This window comes from Pteronotus mesoamericanus, unplaced genomic scaffold (genome assembly GCF_021234165.1).
Source record: "Pteronotus mesoamericanus isolate MK-2021 breed Mesoamerican mustached bat unplaced genomic scaffold, CSHL_Meso_final contig_126, whole genome shotgun sequence".
Taxonomy (NCBI): Eukaryota; Metazoa; Chordata; class Mammalia; order Chiroptera; family Mormoopidae; genus Pteronotus; species Pteronotus mesoamericanus.
In genome coordinates this window covers 422101-432179 of record NW_026555056.1, presented here as the reverse complement: position 1 = coordinate 432179, position 10079 = coordinate 422101, and the positions used below count along the sequence as shown (strand labels likewise).

The 10079-nt window shown below is 38.0% G+C and overlaps 1 pseudogene; it reads left to right on the top strand.

Annotated features, from left to right (window-relative positions):
* Nucleotides 1-8760: 8760 nt before the first annotated feature.
* Nucleotides 8761-9770, top strand: LOC129083547 (L-lactate dehydrogenase A chain-like; annotated as a pseudogene).
* Nucleotides 9771-10079: the final 309 nt, after the last annotated feature.

The following is a 10079-nucleotide window of genomic DNA, read 5'->3' as shown; positions in this document are numbered from 1 at the left end:
GCTTACCTAAAAAAGATAAAAACATTTCAAGTAAATGGCCTAACCCTCCAGCTTTGAGAACCGGAGAAACAACCATAAGGCCCAGAGCATGTAGAACAAAGGAAATAATGAGGATCAGAGAAGAATTGAATAATGTAGAGACTAAAAGAACGATTCAAAGTATCAACCAATCCAGGGGTTGGCTCTTTGAAAAGATCAACAAAATAGACAAGCCTTAAAGGAGGCTCATGAAGAAAAAAAGGAAAAGAATCCAAATAAATAATATCAGCAATGAAAGAGGAGAAATAACAAGTGACACTGCAGTCATACAAAGGATTGTAACAAACTACTATAAACAATTATATGCCAAGAAATTTGAAAACCTTAATGAAATGGAAAAATTTCTAGAAAAATATAACCTTCGAGTACTGATTGAAGAAGGGGCATAAAGCCTGAAGAGACTGATAACAGCTGGTGTAATTAAAATAGTAATCAAATAACTCTCAGTACAAAAAGCCCTGGAATGGAATGTTTCACAGGAGAATTTTGAAAAACCTTTAAGGAAGAGTTAACCCCTGTCCTTCTCACATTATTCCAAAAAATCCAAGAAAAGGGAAGACTCCGAGACTCTTTCTATGAGTCTAGCATTATCGTAATCCCAAAACCAGATAAAGACACAACCAGGAAAGAAAACTACAGGCCAATATCACTGATGAACATAGACGCTGAAAATCCTCAAGAAAATATTGGCAAACAGCATCCAGCAATACATTAAAAAGATCAATGACCATGATCAAGTGGGATTCATCCCAGGGTTGCAAGGATGGTTCAATATTCACAAATCAATAAACGTAATACATCACATAAACAAAAGTGAAGACAATAACCACATGGTCATATCAATAGATGCAGAAAAAGTATTTGATAAATTACAGCACCCATTTATGATAAAAACACTAAACAAAGTAGGAAAAGAGGGGACATACATCAACACAATATAGACCATCTATGAGAAACCTACGGTCAATTCCATACTCAATGTGCAAAAAATAAAAATCTTTCCACTAAAGTAAGGAAAAACACAAGGGTGTCCACTTTCACCACTTCTATTCAACATAGTTTTGGAGGTCCTAGCCACAGTGGTCAGACAAGAAAAAAAAATAAAAGGCATGCAAACAGGAAAGGAGGAAGTAAAACTAACATTGTTTGCAGATGACATGATAGCGTACATGGAAAACTTCATAGACTCCACCGAAAAACTACTCAATCTAATAAGTGAATTTGGCAAAACAGCAGGATACAAAGTCAATATTCAGAAATTGAAGGCATTTTCATATGCAAAAAATGAAATATCACAGTCATAAATCAAGAAAAAAAATCCCCTTTGCTATCACAACAATAAAAATACAGTACATTAGAATAAATTTAACCAAGGAAGTGAAAGACTGGTATGCAGAAAACTATGCAACATTGAAGAAAGAAATGAAGGAAGACCTAAATAAATGGAAGCACATACTATGTTCATGGACTGGAAGAACTTACATAATCAAAATGTCCATTGTACCCAAAGCAATTTATAGATTCAATGCAAACCCTATTAAAATACAAAAGACGTATTTCACAGACATAGAACAAACATTTCGAAAATTTATATGGAACCTTAAATGTCCCTGAATAGCTGCAGCAATTTTTCTTTTTTTCTCCCTTAACTTTTTTTATTTAATTTTAATTTATTTTTTCAAATATATTTGTCTCTGCCAACCCCCCACCACTTTCTCTTGCCCCTTCCCTCCCTTCCTCCCTCTCTCCCTCAGCTCTTCCCCTTTGGTTTTGTCCATGAGTCCTTGCTATATGTTCCTTGATTTTCCCCTTCCCTTCTTTTTCCCTCGCCCTGCTTCCCTCCTTCCCTCTTGTCTCTGTGGATTTGTTTTCCTTTCAGTGTTGCTGGTTTTATTTCCCTTGCATCTTTGTATTGTTGGTTAATTCCACTTATAGGTGAGATCATATGATATTTGTCTTTCACTTCCTGGCTTATTTCGCTTAGCATAATGCTCTCCAGTTCCATCCAGGCTGTCGTGAAGTTTAGTAGTTCTTTTTTTCTTTCCGCTGTGTAGTATTCCATTGTGTATATGTACCATGACTTTTTTTTTAAATTAATTTATTTACTTTTTAAATACATTTGTCTCTGCCTTCCCCCCACCTCTTTCCCTTGCCCCCTCCCACCTTCCCTCCCTCAGCTCTTCACCTTTGGTTTTGTCCATGAGTCCTTGCTATATGTTCCTTGACTTTCCCCTTCCCTTCCCTTTCCCTGCCCAACCCTTCCCTCTTGTCTCTGTTGATTTCTTTTCCTTTTGGTGTTGCTGGTCATATTTTCCTTGCTTCTTTGCATTGTTGGTTAGGTTCCGCTTATAGGTGAGATCATATGGTATTTGTCTTTGAATTTTTGATCCAATCATCTACTGATGGGCATTTAGGTTGCTTCCAACACTTGGCTATTGTAAATTGTGCTGCTATGAACATTGGGGTGCATAGGTTGTTTTGTATTGGCGTTTTGGTGTTCTTAGGGTATACCGCCAGCAGGGGAATCACTGGATAAAAAGGCACTTCCATTTTCAGCTTTTTGAGGAAATTTCAAACTGCTTTCCACAGTGGCTGCACCAGTCTGCCTTCCCACCAACAGTGTACTAGGGTTCCCTTTTCTCCACAGCCTAGCCAGCACCTGTTATTTGTTGACCTGTTTACTATGGCCATTCTGAACAGTGTGAGGCAGTACCTCATGGTGGTTTTGATTTGCATTTCTCTGATGGCTAGTGATGCTGAGCATCCTTTCAAATGCCTCTGGGCCCTCTCTATCTCCTCCTTGGAAAAGTGTCTGCCCAGGTCCTTTGCCCATTTTTTGATTGGATAGTTTGTCTTCTTGGAGTGGAGTTGAGGGAGTTCTTTATAAATCTTGGAGATCAAACCACTATCTGATGTATCATTAGCGAATATATTTTCCCATACGGTTGGCGGCCTTTTGATTTTGCTGATGTTTTCTTTAGCTGTGCAGAATCTCCTTATTTGGATGAGGTCTCCCTTGTTTATTCTTTCCTTTATGTCCCTTGCTTTAGGAGACATAGTAGTGAAAAACTTGCTGCGTGGGATATCTGAGAGTTTTCTGCCAATGTTCTTCTCTATGAATTTTTATGGTGTTGTGACTTATATTTAAGTCTTTTATCCATCTTGAGTTTATTTTTGTGTATGGTGTCAGCTGATGATCCAATTTCAATTTTTTGCATGTAGCCGTCCAGCTCTCCCAACACCATTTGTTGAAGAGGCTATTATTGCTCCATTATATGCTTCTGCCCCCTTTGTCAAATATGAGATTCCCATAGAGATCTGGGCTTATTTCTGGGCTTTCTATTCTGTTCCACTGGTCTATGGGTCTGTTGTAGTGCCAGTACCAGATTTTTTGAGTAAGGTGGCTTTGTAGTAGAGTTTGATGTCCGGTATTGTGATCCCTCCTACTTTGTGTTTCTTTCTCAAAATTGCTTCAGCTATTCGGGGTCATTTATGGTTCCATATAAATTTTTGAAATGTCTGTTCTATTTCTGTGGAATATATCATTGGTATCTAAATAGGGTTGCATTGAATCTGTAAATTGCTTTGGGTACTATGGGCATTTGGTGATATTAATTATTCCAATCCATGAGCACGGTATATGCTTCCATTTATTTGTATGTTCCTTAATTTCTTTTTTAATGTTGTATAGTTTTCTGTGTACAACTCTTTTACTTCTTTGGTTAAATTTATGCCTAGGTATTTTATTTTTCTTCTTGCTATATCGAATGGTATTTCTTTTTTCTGATTTCTTCTTCTTCTATTTCATTGCTGGTGTACAAAAATGCCTTTGATTTCTAAATGTTGCCTTTGTATCCTGCTGTTTTGCCAAATTCCCTTATTAGGTTGTGGAGTTTTTTGGTCGAGTCTACAGGGTTCTCTATGTACACTATCATGTCATCTGCAAACAATGATAGCTTTACTTCCTCCTTTCATATTTGGATGTCTTTTATCTCTCTCTCTTGTCTGACCGCCCATCAGAAGATGATTGGATCAAAATGTAATGGTACATATACACAATGGAGTGCTACACAGCAGATAGAAAAAAAGAACTACTAAACTTCGTGACAGCATGGATGGAACTAGAGAGCATTATGCTAAGTGAAATAAGCCAGGGGGAGAAAGATAAATACCATATGATCTCACCTATAAGCGGAACCTAACCATCAATGCAAAGATGCAAGGAAAATAAGACCAGCAACACTGAAAGGAAAAGAAATCAACAGAGACAAGAGGGAAGGGTTGGGCAGGGAAAGGGAAGGGAAGGGGAAAATCAAGGAACATATAGCAAGGACTCATGGACAAAACCAAAGGGGAAGAGCTGAGGGAGGGAAGGAGGGAGGGGGCAAGTGAAAGTGGTGGGGGGAGGCAGAGACAAATGTATTTAAAAAGTAAATAAATTAAAAAATAAAAATAAAAATAAAAAAATAAAAGGGAGAGGGCCCATATTAATAAAATCAGAAATGAAAGAAGAGAAATAACAACTGATACACCAGAGATACAAAGTTCGTCAGAAACTACTATGAACAATTATATTCCATGAAATTTGAAAACCTTCATGAAGTGGACAAATTTTTAGAAAAGTATAATCTTCCAACACTGAAGGAGGAGGAAACAGAAAGCTTGAACAAACCGATAACAGCTGGGGAAATTGAAGCAGTAATCAAGAAACTCCCAGCACACAGAAGCCCAGGGCCAGACAGTTTCCCAGGAGAAATTCACAAAACATTTAAGGAAGAGCTAACCCCTGTCCTTCTCAGACTATCCCATAAAATGCAAGAGGAGGGAAGACTCCCAGAGTCTTTCTATGAGGCCATAATCACCCTCATCACAAAACCGGATAAAGACCCAACACAGAAAGAAAACTACCGGCCAATTTCGCTTATGAACATAGATGCTAAAATCTTTTTTTTTTTAATTAATTTATTTACTTTTTAAATACATTTAAAATCTTCTACACAATATTGGCACACCGCAACCAGCAATACATTAAAACGATTATGCACCACGATCAAGTGGGATTCATCCCAGGCATGCAGGGATGGATCAATATACAAATGTCAATAAAGGTTATACATCACATAAATAAAACAAAAACCACATGATCATCTCGATTGACGCAGAAAAATCATTTGATAATGTACAGCACCCATTTATGATCAAAACACTCAGCAAAATGGGAATAATGGGTCATTTCTCAATGTAATAAAGGCCATATATGAAAAACCTACTGCCATTATCATACTCAATGGACAAAATCTGAAACCTTTCCCACTAAGATCGGGAATACGACAAGGATGTCCGCTTTCACCGCTTCTTTTCAACATCGTATTGGAAGTTCTAGCCACAGCGATCAGACAAGATAAAGAAATAAAAGGCATCCAGATAGGAAAGGAAGAAGTAAAACTATCATTGTTGGAGATGACATGATAGTGTACATAGATAACCCTGTAGACTCTTCCAAAAAACTGCTCAACCTAATAAGGGAATTTGGCAAAACAGCAGGATAGAAAGTCAACATTGAGAAATCAAAGGCATTTTTGTACACCAGCATTTAAATAGAAGAAGAAGAAATCAATAAAAAAATACCATTCGATATAACAAGAAGAAAACTAAAGTACCTAGGAATAAATTTAACCAAAGAGGTAAAAACCTGTATGGAGAAAACTTTGCAATGTTGAAGAAAGTAACTAAGGAAAAGAGAAATAAATGGAAGCATATACTGTGCTCATGGATTGGAGGAATTAGTATCATCAAAATGTCCATACTACCCAAAGGAATTTATAGATTCAGTGCAATCCCTATTAAGATACCAATGACGTATTTCACAGAATAGAACAGACATTTCAAAAATTTAAATGGAATTATAAAGGACCCCGAATAGCTGAAGCAATTTTGAGAAGGAAAAATTAAGTCGGAGGGATCACAATACCGCACATCAAACTGTACTTCAAAGGCACTATACTCAAAACAATCTGGCACTGGCACAAGAACAGACCCATAGACCAGTGGAACACAATAGAAATCCCAGAAATAAACCCAGGTCTCTAAGGGCATCTCATATTTGATAAAGTGGGCAGAAGCATAAAATGGAGCAATAACAGCCTCTTTAACAAACGGTGTTGGGAGAGCTGGACGGCTACATGCAAAAAATTGAAATTGGATCATCAGCTGACACCATACACAAAAATAAACTCAAGATGGATAAAAGACTTAAATATAAGTCGCAACACCATCAAAGTCCTACAGGAGAACTTTGGCAGGAAAATCTAATATATCCCATGCAGCTGGTTTTTCTCCGATATGTCTCCTAAAGCAAGGGAGATAAAGGAAAGAATAAACAAGTGGGACCTCATCAAAATAAGAAGCTTCTGCACGGCTAAAGAAAACATCAGAAAAATCAAAAGGGAACCTACCATATGGGAAAATATATTCGCTAATATAGAGGTGTGATCTCCAAGATATATAAAGAACTTACTAGACTCCACTCTTATACGACAAACGATCCAATCAAAAAATGGGCAAAAGACCTGGGGAGACGCTTTTCCAAGGAGGAGATATGGAGGGCCCAGAGCCATTTGAAAGGATGCTCAGCATCACTAGCCATCAGAGAAATGCAGATCAAAACCACCATGAGGTACCACCTTAAACCAGTCAGAATGGTCATCATAAACAAATAAACGAACAACAGGTGCTGGCGAGGCTGTGGAGAAAAGGGAACCCTAGTACACTGTTTGTGGGAATGCAGACGCGTGCAGCCACTGTGGAAAGCTGTGTGGAATTGCCTCAAAAATCTCAAAATGGAACTGCCTTTTGATCCAGTGATTTCCCTGCTGGGACTATACCCTAAGAACACCAAAATGCCAAATAAAAAGAACCTATGCATCCCAATGTTTATAGAAGCACAATTTACAATAGCCCAATGTTCGAAGCAACCTAAATGCCCATCAGTATATGATTGGATCAAAAAATCATGGTACATATACAGAATGGAATACTACGCAGCAGAAAGAAAAAAAGAACTACTAAACTTCGCGACAGCGGATGGAACTGGAGAGCATTATTTTAAGCGAAATAAGCTAGGGGGCGAAAGACAAATACCATATGATCTCACCTATAAGTGGATCCTAAGCAACAATAAAAAGATTCAAGGAAAATAAGACCAGGAACACTGAAAGGAAAAGAAACCAACAGCTACAAGGGAAGTGGTGGGGTGGGTAAAAGGAAGGCAAGGGGAAAGTCAAGGAACATATAGCAAGGACTTATGGACAAAACGAAAGGGGAAGAGTTGAGGGAGGGAAGGAGGGAAGAGGCAAGGGAAACTTGGGGGGTAGGCAGAGATAAAAGTATTTTAAAAAATAAATAAATTAATTAATTAAAAATATTTAAAATAAAAAAAGAAAAAAAGCTGCAGTACAGATACACAATGGAACACTATGCAGTAGTAAAAAGGATGATTTGACTTTAGGGGGTGGGTATCCTATACAATGTGAATATAGTATATTTTAGAAGTGTAGCCTGGAAACCTATATAATCTTATTATCCACTGTCACCCCAATAAATTTAATAAAAAGAAAAAAAACATAAAATAGAGAAGCTACACAAAAAATACATAGTATATGATTGCATTTGTATAAAATTATAGAAAATGCAAACTAATCTATAGTAATAGGAAACAGATTAGTGATGGTTTGAGTATGAAAGGGACCAGGGAAATGCGAGAAGTTGATATCACAGAAGTAAACAAGGAAATGTTTGCCGACAATGGATATATTCACTGTCACAATTGTAGTAATTGTTGCACAAATATATACATATATCTAAATGTACCAGTTTGTATAATTTAAAGCCATTTACATACTTATGTCAATTACACATCAATGGAAAAGGCACAAAAGTAATACAGAAAAAAACTTCAAATGCATTAAAATAAATGAAACCTCAGAACAATATAGCTCATGAATATAGGTGTAATCATTCTTAGAGAATATCACCAAATAGAATCTAACTGTATATAAGGATAATGCATCATAGTGAAATGGAGTCTACCCCAGATATTCTAGGTTAGTTTTTCATTAGAAAATAAATAATCAGGTTAACTCAAACACTGGATGGGTCCAAGAAGAAAGCACAAAGTAAATTAAAAAACATATTGAGAAAAATAAAAATAATAACACAACATACCCATACTTATGGGATGTAGTTAGGACAGTTTTCCAAAGAGAATGTATAACTGTGAATGTTAACATTAAAAAAGAAGAACGAACTCATATCAATAACCTAAATTTATGCCTTAAGGAACTAGAAAAAAGAGAGCAAACTAAACTCAAGGCTAGCAATGAACGAAATAATAAAATTTAGAGCAGAAATAAATAAAAGAATTAATAGAAACACAGTGGAGCCCTGGCTGGTGTGGCTCAATGGATTGAGTGCCAGCCTGTGAACCAAAGGGTCACCGGTTTGATTCCCAGTTAGGGCACATGCCTGCCTTGCAGGCCAGGTCCCCAGTAAGGGGCATGCGATAGGCAACCACACAGTGACATTTCTCTCCCTTTCTTTCTCCTCCCTTCCCCTGTATCTAAAAGTAAAGAAATAGACCGGAGCCACTGTCACCAAGTACGGATCCAGTGCTGCGCACCATTGAGGTCCCTCCACTGTGCACACCCAATTTCTTTTGTCTCTAGGTCTAAAATGGCATCTCTCAAGGATCAGGTGATTGTGAATCTCCTAAAGGAAGGAAACAAACCCCCCAGAATATGATTACAGTTGTTGGGGTTGGTGCTGTTGGCATGGCCTGTGCCATCAGTATCTTAATGAAGGACTTGGCAGATGAACTTGCTATTGATGATGTCATGGAAGACAAATTAAAGGGAGAGATGATGGATCTCCAATATGCAAGCCTCTTCCTTAGAACACCAAAAATTGTCTCTAGCAAAGATTATAATGTGACTGCAAACTCCAAGCTGGTTATTGTCACAGCTGGGGGGCATGAACAAGAGGGAGAAAGCCATCTTAATTTGGTCCAGCATAATGTGAACATCTTTACATTCATCTTTCCTAATGTTGTAAAATACAGTCCCAAGTACAAATTTCTTATTGTTTCCAATCCAGTGGATGTCTTGACCTACGTGGCTTGGAAGATAAGTGGCTTTCCCAAAAACTGTGTTATTGGATGTGACTGCAATCTGGATTCAGCCTAGTTCCATTACCTAATGGGGGAAAGGCTTGGAGTTCACCCATTAAGCTGTCATGGCTGGGTCCTTGGGGAGCATGGAGACTCTAGTGTGCCTGTGTGGAGTGGAGTGAACGTTGCCGGTGTCTTCCTGAAGACTCTGCACCCTGATTTGTGCACTGATGCAGATAAGGAACAGTGGAAAGAAATTCGCAAACAGGTGGTTCAGAGTGCTTATGAGGTTAACAAACTGAAAGGCTACACATCCTGGGCCATTGGACTATCTGTGGCAGATTTAGCAGAAAGTATGATGAAGAATCTTAGGCGGGTGCTTCCAATTTCCACCATGATCAAAGGTCTCTATGGAATAAAAGAAGATGTCTTCCTCAGTGTTCCTTGCATCTTGGGACAGAATGGAATCTCAGGTGTCATGAAGGTGACTCTGACACCTGAGGAAGAGGCCCATTTGAAGAAGAGTGCAGATACACTTTGGGGGATCCAGAAGGAGCTGCAGTTTTAACATCTCCTAATGTACCACCTCATTGTCTAGGCTACAACAAGATTTTAGTTGGAGATTGCGCATATTGTCCTTTTTATCTGGTCTATGACTAAAAACATCAATTTCCTAAAGATAGAAATAGTAATAGTTCATAAAACCCTCCATCTCTATCCTGATGCTGGATGGTCCTTACCTTGTGTGGTCCTAAACTGGTTAGTGTGAAACAGTTCCACCTCCTCAAAGGCACCACTGCCAATGAAGCACACACTACAGTTGCCTTCAAACTAGATGTGTGTTCACTGTGTGTTATATAATTTGTGGTTCCTTTAC